Source organism: Monodelphis domestica, chromosome 2, assembly GCF_027887165.1.
Source record: "Monodelphis domestica isolate mMonDom1 chromosome 2, mMonDom1.pri, whole genome shotgun sequence".
Classification (NCBI taxonomy): Eukaryota; Metazoa; Chordata; class Mammalia; order Didelphimorphia; family Didelphidae; genus Monodelphis; species Monodelphis domestica.
This window is the reverse complement of record NC_077228.1, coordinates 427,269,790-427,294,890: the sequence shown is the minus strand read 5'-3', so window position 1 is coordinate 427,294,890 and position 25,101 is coordinate 427,269,790.

The following is a 25,101-nucleotide window of genomic DNA, read 5'->3' as shown; positions in this document are numbered from 1 at the left end:
CTCCTTCTGGCATCAACGTTTGCTCTATAGAGGAGCTAAAATGTATCAACCACCTGCATAGCAAAAACATCTACTCCCCTGATATGGGACTGTGCCAGAGAAAATGATCCCAGTCCTTATTGGAAAGTTTATGAAATACTAAAGTTTGTCCTTCTCCTTCCCTACCTCCATTCCCTGCCCCCATTCATTTTCAAGGCTTTTCTAGAATTCATGTTAAACGTATACTACATTTCAGTCCCTTTCTCAAAACACATCTCTTGGTCCTATTCAAAATGAGGTGAAAGAATGATAAACATTGTATATGCTAATCCCTGGAGCATTTTATTCCATTAAAAGGATTTATTTAACTCTGAACCAAAAAAAAAGAGCACTTATGTTAGTGAAGTATAGCATTTGAAAAACGCTCTTAAAAGTGATATTTCTTGTTTGTCAGATTACTTGCTGCATTGTCAGTGCTCTGGTATATAATTCAAGATGCCAGTGTAGGAACATCATATTTTTCAGGGTTTAGACCTTCCCTTCAATGCCTTGCTTGTCCATGGAATATAATTAATGGAATGTAATAAATTCACAGAGAAGGAAATAATAATAATAATTAGGACAATATTAGACATTTGTGTGGGACCAGCTAAGTGGTACGGTGGATAGATTGCCAGGTCTGGATTCAGGAAGATTCATCTTCCCAAGTCCAAATCTTGTCTCAGACAGTTATTAAATGTGTGACCCTGGGCAAGTCATTTAATCTTGTTTGCCTAAATTTCCTCATCTGTAAAATGAACTGCAGAAGGAAATGGCCAACCACTCCAGTATCTCCAAAAAAGAAAACCCAAATGGAGTCCCAGAGAGGTGGGCATGAGTACAAAATGATGGAAAATTAAGGTCTTCTGAAATGCTTATAGAATATATGTCATTTAAGTTCCATAACAATCCTGTGAGGCAGGTACTATAGATATTGTCAAATCTTGTTTTACAATTAAAGGGACTAAAACTCTTAAAAGTTGTGATTTACCTATGTTTGCATAGCCATTCAAGGCAGAGGTAGGATTTGAACCCATGTCTTTTTGAAATAATGTTTAGTGCTTTATCCATAATGCTGTGGGAAATTTTTATGCCTCAAACATGAGGATCATGAAATTTCCATAATTTGGGTATTTCTTGCAATGCATGAATATTGTTTTGGACCAATTCTTCAGAGAGTGTGATTATTGTTTTATTTCAAAATAAAGACAATCTCTTAAGACCTGAATGCATATCTGAAGGAAATGTTATTTAATAACTGAATCCCAACAGTATCCTTCATCCCTTATTAAACAACTCTGGAAGAAAATATCCTCAGAATTTAGAAGCTTTTAGTCTATAGTTGATATAGGGATAAGAGTTAAATATAAAGAACGAATAGTAATATCAAGGAGGCAGTGAAAGGAGTATTTCATCTTTTTCCACTCTATTAATTAAGGGTAGATAAGAGTGATGATGAAGAATGACAATATTTTGAAATTCCCTTAAATAATTGAATGTTGGTACGATTGTAAAATGTTCAAGCTGAAAGGTCCCTTCCACATCATTTAATGATTTCTTCAAAGTCACACAGAGAGTTTGTGAAAAAGTTAGGACCCAAATTTAGGTCTTTTCAAGTACAGCACAGTAACTCTTTTCAAAAAGGGGCTGTTTTATATCATAATATTTTTTGAAATTAACATGATCATAGAATTGAGCCATGTTGGTAGAAGGTACAGGGATATAACTGGAACAAGAAATGACAATTCACTCCAGTATTTTGTCAAGAAAATCCCAAATGGACTCACAAAGAATGTCATGACTGAAAATGACCAAACAAAAACAAACATATATAAATGAAAAACATTTTTCCAACTTTAATCCATGATTATTAATGGGACTTATTTTCAGGTATCTTAATCCTTCCTTCTCCTTCCCACATCATAGAAGGCATCATCTGGCAAACACACACACACATATATGCATATATAATATATTTCATATTTCCATTTTTCACTTTATTCTCTGGAGGTGAACATTCACAAGTTATTTTTTAAATATTAAATCTGTAGCTGTATATAATATTTCCTTGGTTCTACTCATTTTACTCTTCATTATCTTAGGTAGTTATTTACAAGTTTAAAAAAATTAAAGCTGCTCATCATTTCTTAAAATGCAGTAGTATTCCATCACAATCTTATGCCACAATTTGTCTTGCCATTCCCCAATTTATGGACATCCCCTCGATTTCCAGTTCTTTGCCTCCACAAAGAGAGATGCTATAAATATTTTGGAACATAAGTTCTTTTCCTTTTTCCTTGTTTTCCTTTGGAAACAAAGGCCAGGATGGTCTAAGAGTATACATAATTTTGTTACTCCCTAGGAGTAATTCCAAAGTGCTCTCAAAATGGCTGGATTAGTTCATAATTCCACCATTCACCAATAGTGTCCCCATTTTTTTCACATTCCTTCCAACATTTTTTTCACATTTTAATCATTTTAGCAAAATTGATGGATGTGAGATATCTCAGACCTGTTTTGGTTTGCATTTCCAGAATCAGTAGTGATTTGGAGCATTTTGATTTCTTTAGTGCATTTATCAATTGGGGTTGTCTTAAAATTTGATAAAGTTCTCTAAATATTTTTTGAAATGAGACTTCTGAGAGACTGAAAATTTCTCACCAATTATCTGCTTTCCCTCTCATTTTGGCAACATTTGTTTGATCTATTAAAAAACTTTTCAATTTAATATTCTCAGAATTATCCCTTTTAAATCTCACAATGCTCTCTATCTCTTATTTACTCATAAATTCCTATCTTATCCATAAATCTGAAAGGTAATATGTTCCCTGTTCTTTCAATTTACTTATGATAACTCTTTTTATGTCTAGATTATTTATCCATTTCAATCTTATCTTGGTGAATGGCGTAAGATCTTGGTCTATATCTATTTCTAGTTGTCCCAGCAATTTTGCCCAAATACTGATTTCTTCTCTCATTAGCCTAGATCTATATTTTTTCATATTCAAGGCTACTATAATCTTTTACTATTTTTTGTTGTGTTTATTGTTTTCCGCTGATCTACCTTTCTATATTTTAGCCAGTACCAGATAGTTCTGATAATTACTACCTTATAATACAATTTAAAATCCAGAATTCAGGCATTGTTTTCTTAAGAACAATAATGCCTTTAAAAATTAAAACTAGATTAAAAACAGTTGAAATTCTAGATAGCAATTTTATTTCACTGATGATATGCCTAAGTGTTGTATTGGATAGAGCTCTATACCTCGATTCAAGGAGACACATCTCCTGAGTTCAAATTCAACCCCATGCACATTAGCTATATGATCTTGGGCAAGTAAGTTAACATCTGTCTCAATTTTGTCATTTGTAAAATGGGATAAAAATAGTGCCTACTTCACAGACCTATTGAGAGAGTCACATGAAATAACTTAGGTAAAGTATTCTGCAAACTTTAAAACACTCTATCTTTGCTAACTAGCTACTTGTAGTGCCCCAGGCTGTTCTAATGTACTCATTTTTCTCATCTTGAAAATGAGCATAATAGTACCTTCCTTATAGGTTCTTTGTCATGATCAAATAAGAGGATATATGTCAAACATTTTGTCAGTCTTAAAACATTATATGATCAGGGTCAGTGACTGGACCTGTGATTTCATTGGCTTTGGGCAATTTCATTTGATGAAATGGCTTCTACTGGTGAAGGCTGGCATTTTCTCTTCCACTTCTGGGTGTAGAAATTATCTAAAGCACTGAAAAGTAAAGTATTGTGCCTAGGGCCAAGCAATCAGTATGTGTGAGAGAATGGACTTGAACTTAAGTCTTCCCAGCATGAAGAACAACTTTCTATCCATTAAGTCAACTGGCTTCCACAAAATTTTGTGAAGTTGTTATTATTATTACACTAAGAGGTATCAGCATCCCTGAAAGTGCAATCCACATGTATGTATTGAAGATCTTTTGTAAAATCACAGGCAAAAATATTACTTTGGCTTATTACTGGCAAAGAAAAACTTTTAGAATTAGTAAATTAATTACATTCTACTTCTTTTATTCACTTATTATTAAGAAGAAAGGCCATAGATGCTATGGAAAAAAAACCAAAAACATTAGATTTGGAGTCAGATGCCAAGAATTCAAGTTATGGCCATGTTACTTACTAAACATGTGACTTTGGGCAAATCTTTTATTCTCTCTGCCTCAGTTTCCTCATCTGTAAAATAGAACTGATTGATAATGCTTCATTATGTATCTCACAGATTGTTGTTAGGATTAAATGAGATAATGTATTTAAGTGATTTTAGAAGTCATACAGCATTATAGAAATATCAGTTATTACTCTGACCATTTAAAGGATATCAACAGAAACTATTTCAGCAAGGATAATTTGCTCCTGAGATTCACTGTGAAGATTGAAGCAAAAATCTTACAACAACAGTCAAATGACATTAATTTCATGTTTTAAAAACTGTCTGTAAAGAGGTTAAGTGTTTTGGCCCAAGTAAGGCCTGCCTTACCCATGAATGCTGTTTCAATAAGTGGCACTTTTTGGGGAGAAAATCAATAACTGGTCTTCATGCTAAAAAGTATACATTGTTACCCGAAAGATTAAGATGTGAATCTCAAAATACAAGAAGCATTGTGTCTTTCACATCTTTGTAGTTCACTGAAAAGTCATTAATATTCAAATAACCAGGGGCCCACTAGCATTTCCTTAGAATCAAGGTGGTGTTATAGAATGGAATTGAAATCTAGAAAAAACTGAGTTCAAATCCCAGGTCCAAAGATTTCTAATTATATGACCATGAGTAAGTCTTTTAATATCTCAGTCTGATTTCTGATGTAATAAAACAGGAACCAGTCTTGAAAGGTTGTTTTAAAGATCAAATCAAAAGATTTTATATATATATATACATATATATATAGTTTTTGCAAATCATAAAGCATTACACAAATATGAATTATTTAGTCAGGAAATATTTTGTTTTGTTTTTTCCTTCATTGTGAAGAATTTTATAGAAATTCCCTCCACTAATCTAGAGTGGCAATTTATTTGTAATTTTCAGCCTAAAATAGTGGCCTAATCCATTGAGGATTAAGTGACTTCTTATAATCACTTAGCCAGAATCTATCTAAGGCAGTACTTGAATGTACACCACCTAGATTCAAAGTTTCTCTCTCTCTCTCTCTCTCTCTCTCTCTCTCTCTCTCTCTCTCTCTCTCTCTCTCTCTCTCTCTCTCTCTTCCCCCCCCTCTCTCCCCATTTATCTATCTATCTATCTATCTATCTATCTATCTATCTATCTATCTATCTATCTATCCATCAGTCTGTCAGTATACTATGTGTGTTGATAATATCCATTAATTAGTTTCTTCTTTTTGGTAATGAGGTGATATTTTTAAAAGCTCCCTTAAGATGATAGGCTCTATTAAACCTTTCATAAGATGAAGGAAGTGTTTAATGAATTGTTAGATGGAACTATATACCTTGATGTCATCTAGCTCATCAAGTAATTAATAAGATATTTTGGCTTGATTTTCTCTTTAATTTGGAGCTCATACTTCGTCTTATCTATGAAAAATGATAATGAATTTAAAACTACTTATTACTATAATGAATTTAAAGTGTATATATAAAAATATAATTTCTATCTATTATTCTTTACATTTTGCTGTTGGTAATTTGTTTTGAATAGAGAACAATTTCATTAGTTTCATTTTCATTAGCCAAACCATATTCTTCAACTGGAAAAAGAAATTGTGAGAGAATTCCTTTTAACATTACAGACTGTCAACTTTTTCACAACTTATATTTTAAAGGATTGCTTTATAGCTAAAAAATTACCTAAAGGAAAATAACACAACAGAATCAAAAGAAAAATCCAACACCTGATACAATTCTGCACAATTAATAGATCATAAAAAAGAGCTCCAAGGACCATGCAGAAATAACATTATCCATAGGATGCAAAACAATCATAACAGAAAACTTAATTTGCCTGTATGCTTAAATCAAGGCCTAAAAAGAAATACACACTACACCTATAGTCACACATTAATAAATAAAATAAAATAAATTCGATATCTATTCTTATGGATATTCCATTCAATTGGATTTGTTGGTACTCACGGATGAGATCTGTGTAATTGACATACATTTCCCACAAATTCATAAGACAGGATTTACCCAATGTTCAGGTACTTTCCTCATGTTTCCCAATCATAATGAAGATGAATGGAACATGCAGATGGGAGTGTCAAATGGTTATCTCTTGCTTTCATTATGTTTCCTTTTCATATTTTTCACTCACAAATACAATAATAGATGATTGGGTCATAAAACCATAGATTTTAACTTGAAGGAACTTTAGAGGCCCTTGAGATCAAATCTATTACTATATATAAGGGGAAACACATTCAGGGAAATGATACAATGCAAGTAAACATAATTATGTAGCAAAATAAAACTTTGGTTTTATTATTGGTTACTAAAAGCATTAAAGAAAAAATGACCTCTGTGATACTTATTAGCTGGGTGACCCTGGGAAAAATTACTTAACCCTATTTACCTCAATGTTCTCATCTATAAAATGAGCAGGAGAAGGGAAAGGGAAAATCACTCCTGTAATTTTGTCAAGAAAACCCCAAATGAGTTCATAGAGAGTCAGACACAACTGAAAACAAGTTAAAAAACAACTATCAGAGAGTATGATACCGCTTTCATGGGGATAAAATTCTCTTACCATTTTGGACTCTCTTTCTGATAAAAACACAATCCTTTCTCCTAGAAGATTTTCATTTTTAGCCAAGAAGGAGGACATCTGCTGTGGCTCCTATCTGCAAGTGTCTCAGGTGATCAGATATTTCATTTCCACCGAGTTTTAGCAACCCTTTTATTATGTCACCAACTCTTCTCTAGTATTTTCTCCTTGTCCAAGTTAAATTTTCTGCACCTAGACTGTTGCTTGGCAGTATTGATGCCTGAAAGAATAAGCTTCATAGCAACAAATAGTGACCCACTCTTTCCTTCAGTCACTATTAAAATGAATTTTTTTTCCTGCCAGTCAGAAAGTAAACAGTAAAATGTTAGGAATTATAAATTTAATAGTGGTTGTGCCATGGCAGACTGAGTTTATATCCAAGCCTCTCATGGGCAACCACATGTAGTAGTTTTAGGATTTGGTGCTTTGAGATGACTCAGAATATCTTCATCACTATGGGAATAGGAGTGGAGGAGTATGAACCACTAATGATCTATGGCTTTTTTTTAAACCCTTACCTTCCATCTTGGAGTCAATACTGTGTATTGGCTCCAAGGCAGAAGACTGGTAAGGGCGAGGCAATGGGGGTCAAGTGAGTTGCCCAGGGTCACACAGCTGGGAAGTGTCTGAGGCCAGATTTGAACCTAGGACCTCCCATCTCTAGGACCTCCCATCTCTAGGCATGACTCTCAATCCACTGAGCTAATCAGCTGCCCCTTGTTCTATAGCTCTTAAAGCAAAGCTTGTTAACCCTTTTTGTGTCATGGACCCTTTGGAAGTCTGGTGAAGCCTATGAATACTTTTTCTGAATATTATTTTAAAATACATAATATAAAATTCACAGGATTATAAAGGATTGTTATTAGACTATTAAAAAAAGGATAACAGATCTCAGGTTAATAACACTTGCCTTAAAAGAATCCTCTCAATATCCATCTCTCTTCCTGTAAGCCCAGCACATTAGGACTCTACAAGCCTCTTCATAAAAGGGACAAGGGACAGGCACCCTTCTCAATGGCATTAGAAATGGCTAACCAGCACATGTCCTGACTTAGACTGAGACTGGATAATAAAAGCACCTACTTTGCAGAGTTGTTGTCATCATTAAAGGCAACATTTGCATAGTGTTTAGCATAGTACCTGTAAGTGCTATATACATGATTTTCCCCTTCCCTTTAGCTTTATGTTTCTTTCCTGAGCATAGGTGACTGAATGGTGATCCTGAGATGGACATATCCAATCTTATAGACAAATTTATGAATTTGAGAGCTTGGAAACTCTTGGGTCCTTCAGATAATAATATCTCCTTTTAGAAGATACATCCTACCAGAGTGCCTTTTTTTGTAGGAAAAAATGGTCACTGATATCAGAAGAAGCCCAATTGCTAGCCTGGTGGTTAGCTGTAAAATATCAACTTTGAGGGAGATGGATGAAAATTAAATATCAATTCAACTATCTTGAAAAGTTATGTTTTGATTTTATTTTAAGCATCAGTCTCCCAGGAGACTAAAATAATAATTACAAATTACTGTTGCTTGTTTAATCAATGCATCCTTGTGAATCCTTTCTGTTAAGCATTTCTCTTTATGTGGAGGAAATAAATAGCTGTCCTATACTTATTTACCTTCATTATTGAATACCTTTATTCTCTTTGCACACCTGCCCCTCCCCCATCCTTTGAGGAGAACTTAGATACACACCAAATTTAAACTTTCAGTGATAAGTTGCAGAGAAGAGAAGCATTGTAAAGAGTCATAGAGTTCAAGAACCTGATCCCTCTCTATAGAAGTCAGACTCTCCCAATACTGAACCAGACCACAAATGCCTTGGTCCAGACCTAGAAGGTCTTAAGAAGGAAAGGGTAAATAGCCCATCTTCCTGGTCCAACAGAGATTTGCTATATGTCATTACATAATACATAAATAAAATAATAAAATATGCCACTCAATAAAGTTAGAAAAAATGAAGAAGCCAGCTTGTAAAGAAAAAAAATCAAGAAGTTAAATATTTAAGTAATGACTTAATTCTTCCCAATTATTTATAATTCCTTTGAATTTTTGTGTGATGTTTATATTATTCTTCTTAAAATGAGATTTTATTGAAGACTTATTATTGTTGCCATAATTTCCACCAATATTCCTATGTTTCCCCAAAGGGCCATTCCATATTACAAATAGGGTTTTTTAAAGGTGAAAAAGAAGAAAAAATGAGCATAATTGATCAGTTAAACTTAATTGAGTCTAAAAAGAATATTTATGGAACTGGGACCTCTGCAAAGAGGTAGGAGAAGAGTGGTTTCTTATTTATCTCTTTTATTTGTATACTATTTTATTTTTCACAATTTCAAATAAAAATTTTTATATTCACTTTCTAAAATTTTAAGTTCCAAAATCTCTCCCTTTCTCCATCCCCTTCCCCATCCCTAAGATGACAAGTTATTTTATCTACATTATACTTGTACAACCATGCAAAATATATTTCTACATTGGTCATGTTGTGGAGGAACAGTCATATATATGTATAGGTATATGAATATATATGCATACATGTATAAAACAAAGAAAATAAAGTAAAAATAATATGCTTCAATCTGCATTCAGACTTGATCAGTTCTTTTATTTTTATATACAGATGATTTAGAATGCTATATTTTATTTTAACACACACTACTACAAATAGCTGCTAAGAGATTTCAGTTAAACACTGACAATTCTACATCCTTCATAGTGATGAAAAAAAGATTCATGTGCATAAGACCTACAGTTTTAAGTGGGTTTCAAGCCTGACATGAAGCAGCAATGTAATATGGCAAGCCAATCAGGTTTACACTCAGAGGGTCATTAACAGAAACATAATGTCCAGAGCCAAAGATCTTTGAAACTGTTATGGAAGCTAGTAAAGGGTTGAAAATGGAGATTTCCCTGTATATCAACAGATCAATCAATAACTCAATCAATAAGAATTTTGAAGTGTCTGCAATAAACCAAGAAGTGTACTATGCACTGGGGATACAAATACAAAAGTGAAATAATACTTACCCTAAGGGAGCCTACATTCCAGAGAGATACACAGCTATGGAGAATATAAGTCAGAGAAGGGCTCTTTGGTCTAGAAAGATACAGGGATTCTGAGTAGAACCATAGCATTTCCAGAGAGATTATCACACTCTTTCTCATAACAATGGTAATATTGAGTTGATAATTGTTCCAACTTTAAGGTAAAAAAAAAAAGAGTCCTGTGGGGAACACTAGAGGTAGGATATGGGAATCAGGGAGGATTCTGACTAGATGACATCTAAGGTTCATTGCAAGTTTATAATCCATGGTTTTCATATTCTAAGTCCTTTGCAGGGCAATTCAAATTAACTGGTGGTAGAGACAGAGCATGTGAGAAGTATGTAGAAGATGCCATGCCTTTCTGCCATTGCATCGAATAACTGAAATATTGACTCAAATAATTTTATAGCTGATGATATCTGAGTATTTAACTCCTTCCTTTTACAGATAAACACAACCTGAGGTCATTCAAACAGTAAAGTTCAGTTCAAGGAGTCTGATATGCTACCTCTTTGCTCACTGTTACTTTTCTTCCCTCCCCTCCTGTGTCCTCCTTTCCCCCTTTCCCTTTCCCTACCCTTGCCTTGCTTTGCCTTTAAATCCCTTCTTCAAGCATTTAGAATGTCTATTCTACAAAACGCACCTACCAGGAAATGCTGTTAACAGAAAGACAAAACTAAAATAATTTCTGCTCCTCAAAGAGTTCAGTTCACATTTTACTTTTCCCTGTATTCTTTCCAATGCATTGTGTTGTTTCCCATGTACAATAAGTTATTTCTAAAGTGATTGTATGAAATATAAAGGTGAGAAGCACATTTTCTTCTTTTTGTAGCCTGTGGCAGTGCCCAAATACACTATCAAGACTGTGCTATTGATTATAAAGGCCTTATAAATAATGATTAAAGCCACCTGCAATATAAGCATCATTAAAAAAAAAAAACTCTCCAAAGATCAAAATCTGGCAACACCCATTTTATTCATTCACTGATTGTTTTCTAAATGTTCTACTGCCTGCTGAGCATTTGTCACATTATTAGCATGCTAATGTCATCCACACAGTCCTTTAAATATATCCCTCTCTCAATCTTCATCTAGGGTGGCAGGTGTGGTTCCCAATCTCCTGACCTCAGGAGACTGAGACATGCTTTGATTTTATAGGCTGAAGTTCAATGCTTTTCCCTTTCTATAATGTCACTCCTCCAGGGGTTGGCACTTAGGGGATTCCTGAAATATTTGCAAACATTTCTGTCAAATCATATCATGGCCACCACATGATTTAAACAAACATGCATTCATCACACTTAAGCCAGATGTCATCCAAGTGGATGATAGATGAATCATTTGCTACTGACAGCTTTCTTAGCCCTGGCAAAACATTTCAACAGGGGTTGTCTAAATATGTCACGTGCTTTCCCCCATTTCAAGGAATAGGAATATAAACTCAAAGATGAGTGGAAAACCATTCTTACCTTGCTGTAGTATTCTTAAGAGTATAATCTACACCCCTGTCTCTCTTGGGGGTTGACAATATATAGCAAAATGGAGTTCTTATATATGGAAGCTATCTGGGGGCTGTATGAGAGAAAAATGGTATAATGAACATTGGAATAGGAGTAAGGAGACCTAAATTCTGGGACTGAATTTTGTATTAACTCATTATATAGAACCAGACAAATAGTTGCTGCTTGCTAAGCCTGAGATTTCTCATCTGTAAATTAGGTATTTGGACTAAATGATTCTTTTTATTCTTTTCAATTTTCTATCTTTCCAAATTTCAGTGCTATTATTTTGATGTTTTTGAGATATGTAAAAATGAGGCTAATATTTGGTATAATAAATCTCAATCCAATTCTTACCTACACTTTAAAAGCAGAGATGAAGTCAGCTAAAAAGAAAAATTAAAGATTCAATAAATTTGTATTTAATACTCTACTAGAAACAATGGGAAGATACAAAAAATAAGAAGAATCTTTAGAGGAACTTGCCATGTAGTTAGCCAGATAACACCTAAGATGTTTCCATATTACTTTAAAATAAGGTTGACTATTAAGATGCAATAGGAGGTTCGACATGGTATAGTGAACTAATTGAAAGACATCAGGAAGGAATCATGGAAGATATCACACAACATAGATCTCTAAAGTATCTTTTGATTGGTTTTAGTTTCATAAGCAATTAAGCTAACTTGCAAAATCCCTGGGGTTAGAGGCAGCATGATGCCCTGAATTTCAGCCCTACTACTAATGGGCTACGTGTTTTTTGGCAAGTCATTTCTCTTTTCTGAGATGGTTTCCACATCTGTAAAGCTAGTGAGGTTCACTGGAAGAGAGGTTGACCAGATCGTCTCAAAGATATGTTCTTTCTCTAATAATCTGAAATTCCATGACTGAGATGGCAGAACCATATTTATAAATTTCACGTTGGGAGCAAGATAGACAAAGTGGATGAAACTAAATAAGGGATTAGGTGCCCAAATATATCAGGGGAAGTTATCTTTTAACCTAGAGGCAACAGAACATCCTAATTTTATTATAATGAGGAAAAGATACTTTAGACAGGGGAAGGTTGGGAGGATCAAGGATAAGATCTAACATCTAAATAATATTCACCTTATACATACATTTATATAAACATACACCTATACATATGCATATGTCTCTACCTACCATTTCTTTTATAATAAATTATCTGTGTTGAGGCTGGATATCCTAGACAGGGGGTCACTGTCACATATTTCAAGGCTAGAGGGATTTTAATAGCCACCTGATCTAACTCACTCATTTTACAGATGAGGAAAATGAGGTTAGGAGATATGAGGTGACTAAATCAGTCACACAAGTATTAAAGGTGCTACAGGGATTCCAACCTGGTTGCCCCTAATTCCAAAAACTCTGTTCTTCCCATACCCTTACTAGAAAAGACTTTTATTAATAGTTGGAATCATCTGTCTGTCTTTCTGTCTTTCTCTATGTCTCTTTTTTCTTTTTAGGGGGGTTATTATTTTTACATGTTTTATTTCTTATTTTTCAGTATTATATGTAGATTCAATTTTAATGATTTTCTACATTTTACAATCCATATTATCTCCCTCCAAAACCTCCTCCTTCCCTGAGATGGCAAGTAATACGATACAAGTTGTACACATGTTATCATGCAAAACATAATTCTACCTTTATCATGTTGTGAAAGAAGATAGATATCATTTATACTAGAGAAAAATTCATGGAAGAAATAAAGTAGATGTTTCAATCTGTATTCAGACTCTATCAGTTCCTTCTATGGAGTTAGATATTAGATAGCTTTTTCATTATGACCCTTAGAATTGTTCTGGATCTTCATATTGCTGATCTCCTCTTTCTGTATATCTGTCTCTGCCTCTTGGTCTGTCTGTCCGTCTGTCTGTCTGTCTGTCTGTCTGTCTGTCTGTCTCTCTCACACTCACACACACACTTTCTCTCTCCTTACTATAAATGTTAAATACTGAAATAGAGACCTAAAGACAACGTCTGTTTTTCATTTCATTTCCTTTTTTATGTTAAGGAAAAACATATGAAGGTGGTAGAGAATAAAAAGGCATGCCAAGAAGTGAATAGTTTTTCCAAGTGCTTCCATTAGCATTAATGGGAATTTGCACCATCTTGCAGAGCATTTGATAATCTATTTTCTTCTCATCCTACTCGTCCTTCAAGGCCCTTTAATATCCTTTTGTGGTTGACTTTTCTCACATTCAACCAAGAATCCCTTCTTTTTTCTTTGAATGTTTTAAGAATGCCTGGAGTTCTTAGGCTGCTATCTCTTTTCTCAACTCCTTGAAAGAGACTCTTTAATTTCAAGGCTGGCCCATATTTATCTGCTAGATCATGCTCTAATGCAACCAGAGATAGCAAGGGAGGACATGAAATTCTTGGAAATTTATAGTCAATGACCCATTTTTCACATTAATAGAAAGTGGGCAGAAATTACAAAAGGACAGAATCTCCCAAAACATTTATCCTTGGCTTTGACTTTTGTATTTATTTTTAAATAGTTGGGTGTCCTATGCTGTTATTATTTATTTCAAATAATATGTGTAAACTACACTCTGAGACCCTGACACATGATGACTTGGAAGCAATTCGGCTTTCCCATTCTTTTTCCCTACTTAGCTTTCCTCACTGCTCATCCTCTGTGGGATAATAAAAATAAAACAAGACAAACAAGATGAAAAGATCTAAGCAAAGAATGTGCTCTGAGTGTGCTGAACAGGGTAAATGTAAGTAATAGTGATAATCAATAGTTCTGCCAGGTCCTCACAGCCTCAGTGAGGCTGCCTCAGAGTGGAGAAAGGAGACCACAAAGAGATGGAGATGAGATAGAAACAAAATATCTCTCAAGCTGATACAAAATTGTATTGCAGATAATAAGCCATTTTCTTTCTGATTTAAACCTTTCCAGAGTGGAAGAAGATGGGAAATGTTTAGGGCTTTCCTCTTGGGTTGCAAGTTGAAAGAAAGAAAAATAATTTGAAAAAAGATTATATAGGAAGAGCATGGGATGAACAAAAAAAGGAAGAGCAGGAAGTGTCAATGAAAACCAATAAGAACATGAGGCATAATCATTAAAGAATTTAAAAGCAACTATTTATGAGAGTAAGGATGTGAATGCAGGAAGATGAGGGAGAGAAGCTGATAATAGGAAAATTATTTCTGAGGGAAAATTTAACTTGATTCAATCCAACTTTACACATATGTAGCTTTGCATAAGCCATGGCTTAGAGCAATGTTTTATTTCCCATCTAGCATCACCTACAAAAAGTGAGCACATTTTTGACCTTCCTTTAATGTGACAGCAGCCTTTTAGCATGTAGAGGAGTACAGTAATTTGGCAGCCATCTCCAGACTCATGCTCACCCGACTGGTAGATCGGAAATAAATCACAGATGTCACACACATGCTCTCTTGGAAGGGAGGGAATTGATAGGATGCCAAACCACATCACACCCACGCAGTTCTTGTTCCAATTGATAGGGCCTCTCACCCTTGAAATTCTGACAGGAATGGTTAGGGAAAGAAGCACCATTTCATAGCTCTTCCTGACTTTTTACCCATCTTTCCAAACAGCTTCTATTTGAGCTCCATCTCAAGCTCATTTAATTATGACATCTGAATCAATATTCCATACTGCACACATTCTGCACCGGTGAGCCTGGCAGTTTCCAATATCCTGAGACAGATGTTCTAAAAACATTCATCTTTTATATTTTGAGTCAGTCTAGAAGAGAAGGTATCAGCTGCTAAGTTAGCATCAGTGTCTCATTTTTATCTTTAGAACTCACCACTTCTTCTAAATCTAACAAGATTAGACGTATATTGCCAAAAGAATAGACTTGATTTTTTTCAAATGAGAAAGTTTTCCTGATTAAAAGTTGAAATTCTAGGATGCAGGCCACATAAATGGAACTGAAGCCAGGAGCAATCTTAATAAATTACAGACTGACAGCAAACCACCTTCACAATGTTTAAAAGGAAATATATTAGCAAGTCCCAAAGGATCACAAGATCCCTTTCATTGTGGTTGATACTGGGATGTGTTTCATATCTTTGAAATGGGAAAAATATACTTTGAGAAGTACCTAGAAATGCTGGAATCAAGAGGGAAAGAGCTATTTAATTTAGGAACATCATTTTGTGAAGTAAATCCAATGAATCTGTATAAATTGGATATTCATCAAGTGCAGAAGGTATTTCTAGTGAAGATTTAGTTCTTGATTTAAAAAAAGGTTTGAATCTGACTTATAAGTAGTTATATATTTTGAACTGTTTTGGTTAAAAATGAAGAAATTTTTTCAACTATGAGTATTTTTAGTTAGTGGGATGGCTGACTTATAAAGGGATCTTTGGAGATAAGAACTATTCCTGTAGTGTTATTTATCATGCTATGAAATGGAATGATGGAAAACTTGGTAGTCTTTCATTGAGGAACAGAGTAGATTCAAATCTCTGGGGCTGTGAGGATCTAATGAGTTGTTCCTCAAAGCAAAATGTAACCTGTTTGAGAGCATGGACTGCCTGAGTTTTGTATAAGTATCCCCATTAACTAAGGTACATTCTGGCACTTAGTAGTGTAAATTTTAGATTTATTCCACCCTGCTTAGTCTTTAGAATTTTAGCAACCAGGAATGTATACACCCCCACTTAAGTGGGGGAGGAAGGTCTATAACCTGTGGGTGCTAGCAAGTAACAAATCAGAAACAATTGACTGACCCACTGGGCTGTCCAAAGTCAAGTTTAAGCCACCATTGGTACATGTAAGACACAAGAAGTGACATAAAGAATGTCCTTTATATTTTGTGTGGCTTCCTGTGAGAGGTGGGCAATGGAACTTGACTGTGGAGGAGCTCCAGCTTGAGACTGCAGACTGCTTCCCTTAGACTGTCACATGGTGAGTTCAAGGCTTACTTCCCTTTCCTTGGCTTTTCTGGAGACACCAGCCTCCGAGGAGGATCCTCATCTTGGAGGAGGCCTCCTGGTTAGAAGCCAAGCTAGATTTAATCCTTTGTCTCCCCCCACCCCCTTGACAGGGGCCTCTGAACTCCTGCCTGTTATCTCCCTTTCTCTCTTTCTTCCTTCCTTAATATCTTCTCTCTGTTGTAAATAAACCGCTATAAAATTCCATTCTGACTTGAGTATTTCATTGGGATTTAGAATTTAAGTCCCTGGCAACCAAATAAAAAATATATTTAGTCTCGATCCTAAATTATACCCTTAACAATAGGCAATTAAAATGCTTGCCTAATTGAATATAAAAATAAGAATAATCTTGTCAAACAAGGGCCATGAAGGGGTTCCTATATAGCTAATGGCTCCATTTGATCATTTTGGTGATATGCTGCTCCAATGTGTAAATATGGGGGGACTGTTGGTCCTCTACCATTTGGTCTTCATGGTCTTATGTTTTTAAATTACTATGATAAACAATCCAGAATATTTTAGAAACTATCCTGATTACAGTAGGACAACAAAATATATACAGGCTCAGTGGCAAATGACAAAGTCTGACAATTCCCTATAGGGAAGTCAAAGATTACACTTCCTTGTGGTTAGGGATATGTTTTCTGTAAAAAAAAATGCAACTTGGTATCATAGGTAACTGCTTTCAGAATGGGAAATGTGAAGCCTGGATTTAGGAAGAAATGGGATAGAAAATTCATTTTAATTTAATGTTGGAACTTTTCACATCTAAAACAATTTTGGTTAAACTGAATTTTATGACTATCTTTAAAGATCGTGAAAAAACTAAATGTTTCCCTGAATAGTTGTTAATTTAATGGTCTCAATTCACAAAACACCAGTCGGAACTTGAGTTCTCCAAGCTCATCTTGGGCCCAAATGAGAAATGTAGAAATCTATTATGATACCCCACCTGTGGGAATACTCTATAATGGAGTGATAGCTCAAAGAGTTTTTTTTTAAACTCTTATCTTTTTGGTTCCAAAGCAGAAATGCAGTAAGGGCTGGCAATGGGAGTTTGTGGGAGTTCCCACAAAGGGGAAGTGTCTGAAACCACATTTGAACCCAGGACCTCCAGCCTCTGGTCTGGCTCTCACTTCACTGATCAGTCTAACTGTCCCCACCCCCAAATTTAGTGAAGGAAATTGATAGCCTCGTTTCCTTAGTGGAAGAGATATGAGACCCCTCAATTAATGTCTGAAGCAATTAAATTAATTATTGTGTTTGTTACCCTCTGTGGTTGGAGCAACAATCTATCTCCATTCCATATGCAAGCAAGGTTAGTTTCCCTCAAATATTATGGAGACCATCCTTGAACTTTAATAGTCTCAGGGGTTTGAGAAATATCACTTCCTTATTTCCAGAATACATAATAGCTGCCAAGAGTGTCAGGATTATTCTTTGATGCTTGGTTTATGAATCATGAGAAGCATCTGGGGCTAGGGAGCTTTATTCAGTTGAATCAATTTGTGGTGTCATCAAGTCAGTGCTCATCTTTGTTTAATGTCCTCCTCTTACTATGATTAAGCAAATCTTTTTGTTAATTGTTGAATGATAAATCAGTGTCTCATTTTGTTCCAATATTCAAACTGTCCAGTTTTGAGTCCAACCTAGTATAGAACACTTACTATTAAAAACCAAAATTAATGCTTTTGTTCATATATTAGTCATATCTTAATATTCCTCTCCCCTTTGCCCACCCGATGCGTCTTTACTTGTAACAAAGAAAATTTTTTAAATTAGTTAAGACAAATATACAGTGAGCACAATTGCAGTAGTTGCATAGCTGTCCCACATTTCCAAAGAAAAGATGGTACATTTCCTTATCTATTATGCATAAGATAATAATTATATATTATAATTACATAGTGTTTAGATATGTTTTATTGTCCTTTTCCTTTTTATTGTTGAGTCCACTGTGCATGTTATTCTCATGGTTCTGTTTATTTCACTCTGTATTAGCTCACACAAATCTGCTCATGTTTCTTTGAATTTCTCATATGGCTTCTTGTGATAAAATATTATCCCATTATATCCCTCATTATCTTTCAAAATATGTTTATGGTATTACTACACATAATCAACAAAGTTTCTGCTTTTGTTTTTTATCAACCCAAGCTCATATACTTTAGTTATTCCTGAGAGTCAACTATGAAAGAATCATGGTGCAACATTAGTATTTGGAATCAGAGAACTTTGGTTCAGCTCCCAACTCTTTCACTTACTACCTGAATGATCTCAGGCAAATCATTTAATATACCTGGGCCCTAGTTTACTCACCAGTCAAATGAGTAGATTGGACTAGATAACTTCTAGTGGAAGGGAAGGGGATGTGAGCTGGCATTGATTAAGTGCCTATTATATGCAAGGTATTGTGTTAAATGCTTTACAAATATTCTCTCATTTGATTTTCACAACAACCCAGGGAGGTACATACTGTGATATGATCCTCCATTTTATAGCTGAGGAAACTGAGGCAGATGGTGGTTAATTGAATTATCAGAGTTACACAGTTAATAAGTGTCCGAAACCATATTTGTGTTTAGGCCTTCCTGTCTCTACTTCAACAATCTCTCCCTTTATCTCTGTATAAAACCTATTCCAGATATAATCTTATAAGAAAGCCTATATTTAAAAAATGCATTTCTTGAACCTCTCTTTTCCAGAATAGATGTGAGAAACTACATATGCCCAAGAGCGTATATACTCTTAGATATTTTCTTGTCACCATGTTATTTCGATTTGTTTAACTGTTTTCTTTGTTACAAGGAAGGGCTCCATGCTTTGGGGACAGAAAGTTAAAGGGGAATGTCTATGGTATGGAAACAAAAAACATCAATTAAAGTTGTTTTTTAAAGTGTTTCTATAGGATATACTTTTGCCTGCTTTGAATCACTGAAATGTGAAACCTTGTTTATCTCACTTAGGAATTATTTGTGAATTCTGAAGAATGGAAACTTGACAAGGCAAGGATGTGGGAAGATGGAAATCTTTCTCCTCTAAGTTCAAATTTAATTTCCTGTCATTTGGAGAGAGTTTTACTTTTCAAAGAGGGGGGGAAAGCTACCAGCTAGCCAGCTCTTGTTTCATTAAACTTTGACTTGTCAGAATTCTTGAACATTTGCCCTTGCAATATCTTCTCATGACAACAATACATGTGAGCTTGTTGGTTGATAGTCTGCAATTCCCCATCTATCATCACTTTCTCATTGTCAACTCCTTCTTTCATAACCTAATTTGTTAGAAATCCTTTGCTCAATCGATGCTGGTTAGTCCTGGATCAGTTCCATTACAGAAGGATGCTTTTGTTAGAAGAGACTCCAGTGGGAACCATCCAAGACAGTGAACAGAATTGAACCTGGCATTTTGTCATATGCCAATCTGTGGGAATAAAGCATTCAGAATTCCACAAAGGTTTAAACAGTCCATAAACATAATCTTAGTTTCTAATACATTAAATGTAAAATCTGTCCAGTGACTGATAAATGTACAGATGTTATATTTGTATTCAGGAAGTCTTTGAGTTAATATTCTGCCTCGGACATTTATTAGGTGGCTGAACCTGGGAAAATCCCTTGACATTTCTGACTCCACTTCCTCATCTGTAAAATGGAGATAATAATAGTATCAACTTCACAGGGTTGTAGTGAGAATCAAGTGAGATAACCTATATAGAAGTATTTTGTTTTCCTGAATTAAACATGTTTATGTCTAATAAGCAGCAAGTATAGAAATGACAGTAGGATCTTGCATTTTCTACAATTTTCATTGTGAATGAATGTGATCAGCTCTATCTGATCTGCAGATGGTCATCTGTTTCTTCCAAACATTATCTGAAAAAAGTTAGATGGCATAGTAGATAGAGCCCTGAGCCAGAATATCCTGAATTCAAATGTGGACTCAGTCAATTTTATTGGTTGTGTGATATTGAGCAAGTCACTTTTAATTTCTCTGTGCCTCAGTTATCTTAACTTCAAAATGAGAATAAGAGTATCTATCCCCAAGGTTGCCACAGTACTTAAATATTAAATGCTACATAAAAAGTAAAATGTTACACAAATGCTAGCTATTATTATTATTACTACTATTAGGCCAAATGAATTTTTTCAAACTTGTTATTCTCACTATAAACAAAACTAGGAGATAAGAGAAAGTTGCAGCTAAATTGCAGAATGACTCACCAATTCTACTCGCAGAAGCAAGAAGTTGTCAGAGTTGGTTTTAAAAAGCTTTGAAAGTCAAAAACAAAACAAAGAAAAAACACTTCATGTGATATGTCGTCATCTTATGTTGAATTACTTATGATAAGCATTTAGAAAAATGACCTCATGAAAATAATTGTGTGAATATCTGTTATAAAGGATGAGGAGGCAGACAATTTCTATGATGATCTCTAAAAGATGTTCCCATATAAGTTAACATATACTTTAATGTTCAGCATAGGGGAAGAAGGTGAAAGGAAAATATTGCCAAACATATTTATAGACTAAGAAAAAAGAGGCTAGAAGTTAATGTTAAGTTGATGAATTGAAATTTTGTATTTCCATAAGAGAGTTAGGAGATGTTGGACATAGGGAACATCTAGTAACATAACAAAGAATGAAACAAATTATATTGTCACAGATAGGAAAGTACAGGTTATTGATATTGGATTGGCATAACTTTTTTTTATCAATAACTTGTTAGAACAAAGATAAAAATTAATACCAACTTATTAGATAGAATAATATGAGGGCATTTTGTATATCCTTGAGGCAAATTGATGGCAGAAACAGAAAATGAATGAAAGAATAGATATTGACATTGATTATTAATATTTCCTAATGAAGAATGAGCAATGTCAATCAATTGCTATTACAAGATGAACAAAATACCCAAAACCCAGTTCAGCTAGTGAATATTTGATCTCCTTCCAAGAAGCGAAACAATAGCCAAGGCTTACACTTTATTTGTAAAGTCTTACAGAGGGAGATGGTAAAAGATTATGAGCAACATTGCATTATAAAAAGGAAGAATCAATGGAGAGGAAAAGAAGCTTAAAGTAAGTTTAGTGAAGTACCAATTAATTTAGATCACCCTGAATGCACTTAAAAATTAATTGTAAAGGGGAGAAATGAATAGACAAAAAATCAGAAATGATTTCTATAATAACTTTTTTCTCCATCAAATTCATTGGAGGCACCACAGCTAGGGTACACAATTTTGAAGTTTTTGAGGGGTCAGGTCTCAAAATATTTGAAAGAGAGAGGATGTGAAGGGCTTTGTAAAAATAATGGACCAACACTTCCGGTCAAGATGGTGGCTTAGAGAAAGCTAAAGTTCAGATCTCTGGAAACCCTTCCTTACTGATCTCAAACTGTATGCTCCTAGGGCACTGAAATCCAAAACAAACAACAGGCTAGACCCCTGGAACCCTCCTCCTGGACCTGGTTTAAAAGGTATGGCCCCCCAAAAGCCAGAACCCGAGATCACTCGGATCTAAGGGGTAGGCAGAAGGAAGGTCACAGGTCCCATCACTCCCAACCCAGAGCACTGAGTCGGACACAGCAGCGGGAACCTCAGAGCCAGCAAAAGGGCCTCAGGGCCAGCTATTCTGAAGGCCATACCCTGAAAACAACCTAAGCCAGATGTGGGGGCACCCAACACAGATAGAAGGGAAACAGAGAGAGACGGGAGGGAGCCTGTAGCCCCCTGGCTGGATCCTTCCATCTGAGTCTTATGGAAGGTCCCTGCTTCAGGGCATACTCAGTCCAACCCAGCTGAAGCTAATCCTATCAGGAGCCCTCAGAGCACTGGGGAGACACGGCCCCTCCCCCTCAGAGTGCTGGTTCTACTGGCCGGCAAAGGCACTGAAATACCCTGTGGAAAGTGCCAAGCCAGGCTCAGAGCGTGGGAGTAAGGCAATGAAGAAGCATCTGGAGGGAACTGAGAGCAGTAACACCCCAAACCCTGGGATTCCCCAGGAAGACAGAACAACAGCTGCATAGAACAGACAATTTGCCTAGGGCTAAAGCCTCTGAACACCAGACAGAGGTAAGAAAAGCTCGTCCTCCCCACTCAGATAGAGATAGCAAACAGCACAGAAAAGACTCAAAACACCAAGAAAAACAAGAAGAAGGGGGCGACTTTGGACACATTTTATGGAGCAAAAATACAAAATACAGAGGAGATAGATGAAGAACCACAAGCAAATGCTCCAAAATCTTCCAAAGGAAATGGAAACTCTCCACAAACTCATGAAGAATTTGAATCAGAAATGATAAAAAAGAGATGGAAGCCTTCTGGGAGGAAAAGTGAGAAATAATGCAAAAGAAATTCATGCATCTACAAAGCTGGTTTGACCAAACTGAAAAGGAAAACCAGGCTTTAAAGGTCAGAATCAGGCAACTGGAAGACAAGGAGCAAGAATTAATAAAGCAAAGTAAAAAGACCAAGAAATTAGAAGAGAACATAAAATATCTCACTGACAAGGTCATAGACTTGGAAAATAGAGGGAGAAGAGACAATTTAAGAATAATTGGACTACCAGAAAAGCCAGAAATAAACCACAAACTCGACATTGTAATACAAGATATAATCAAAGAAAATTGCCCAGAGATTCTAGAACAAGGGGGAAATACAGCCACTGACAGAGCTCACAGAACACCCTCTACACTAAATCCCCAAAAGACAACTCCCAGGAATGTAATTGCCAAATTCCAAAGCTTTCAAACAAGAGAAAAAATCTTACAAGAAGCCAGAAAAAGACAGTTTAGATATAAAGGAATGCCAATCAGGGTCACACAAGACCTTGCAAGTTCCACACTGAATGACCGTAAGGCATGGAACACGATTTTCAGAAAGGCAAGAGAGCTGGGCCTTCAACCAGGAATCAGCTATCCATCAAAACTGACTATATACTTCCAAGGGAAAGTATGGGCATTCAACAAAATAGAAGATTTCCAAGTGTTTGCAAAGAAAAGACCAGAGCTCTGTGGAAAGTTCGATATCGAAAAACAAAGAGCATGGAATACCTGAAAAGGTAAATATGAAGGAAAGGGAAAAGGAGAAAAATGTTATCTTTTTCTTTTATTCAAATTCTCTTCTATAAGGACTACATTTATATCAATCTATGTATATTAATATGTGGGGGAAATGTAATGTGTAAATAGGGGCAAAAGAAAAACCAAATAAAATAATCTCTCACACAAAGATTCACATGGGAAGGAGAGGGGAAGAAAACTCCTATAAGAAGGAGAGGAAGAGAGTTTTTACTTAAACCTTACTCTCAGGGAAATCAACTCTGAGAGGGAAGAACATCCAGATCCATTGGGATCTTGAATTCTATCTTACCCAACAAGGGTAGGGAGAAGGGAAAACCAAGGGGGGTAAGGGGGAGGTAATACAAAAAAGGGAGGGAAGAAGAGGGGGGAGGGGGAGGGAACAAAAAGGGAGGGGATAGAAAGGGAAACATATCAAGGGAGGGGACAAGGGGGACTGATTTAAAGTAAATCACTGGACTAAAAGGTAGAGCTGAAGAAGAAAGGTTAGAATTAGGGAAGGATATCAAAATGCCAGGGAGTCCACAAGTGACAATCATAACTTTGAATGTGAATGGGATGAACGCACCCCAAAAACGTAGACAAATAACAGAATGGATTAGAATCCAAAACCCTACCATATGTTGTCTTTAAGAAACACACATGAGGCGGGTAGACACCTACAAGGTCAGAATTAAAGGATGGAGTAAGACCTTCTGGGCCTCAACTGACAGAAAGAAGGCAGGAGTTGCAATCATTATATCTGATAAAGCCAAAGCAAAAATAGACCTGATTAAAAGGGATAGGGAAGGTAATTATATTTTGTTAAAAGGGACTTTAGATAATGAGGAAATATCACTAATCAACATGTATGCACCAAATAATATAGCACCCAAATTTCTAATGGAGAAACTAGGAGAACTGAAGGAAGAAATAGACAGTAAAACCATATTAGTGGGAGACTTGAACCAACCATTATCAAATTTAGATAAATCAAATAAAAAAATAAATAAGAAAGAGGTAAAAGAAGTGAATAAAATCTTAGAAAAATTAGAATTAATAGACATATGGAGAAAAATAAATAGGGAAAAAAAGGAATACACCTTCTTCTCAGCACCACATGGCACATTCACAAAGATTGACCATATACTACTAGGTCACAGAAACATGGCATACAAATGCAGAAAAGCAGAAATAATAAATGCAGCCTTTTCAGATCACAAGGCAATAAAAATAATGATCAGTAATGGTACATGGAAAACCAAATAAAAAATTAATTGGAAATTAAATAATATGATATTCCAAAATTGTTTAGTTAGAGAAGAAATCATAGAAATAATTAATAGTTTCATCGAGGAAAATGACAATGGCGAGACATCCTTTCAAACCTTTTGGGATGCAGCCAAAGCAGTAATCAGAGGTAAATTCATATCCCTGAGTGAATATATCCACAAACTAGGGAGAGCAGAGATCAATGAATTGGAAATGCAAATAAAAAAACTCGAAAGCAATCAAATTAAAAATCCTCAAAAGAAAACCAAACTCAAAATCCTAAAAATTAAGGGAGAAATTAATAAAATCTAAAGTGATAGAACTATTTATTTAATAAATAAGACAAGCAGCTGGTACTTTGAAAAAACAAACAAAATAGACAAAGTACTTGTCAATCTAATTAAAAAAAGGAAAGAAGAAAAGCAAATTAACAGCATCAAAGATGAAAAGGGGGCCATCTCCTCCAATTAAGAGGAAATTAAGG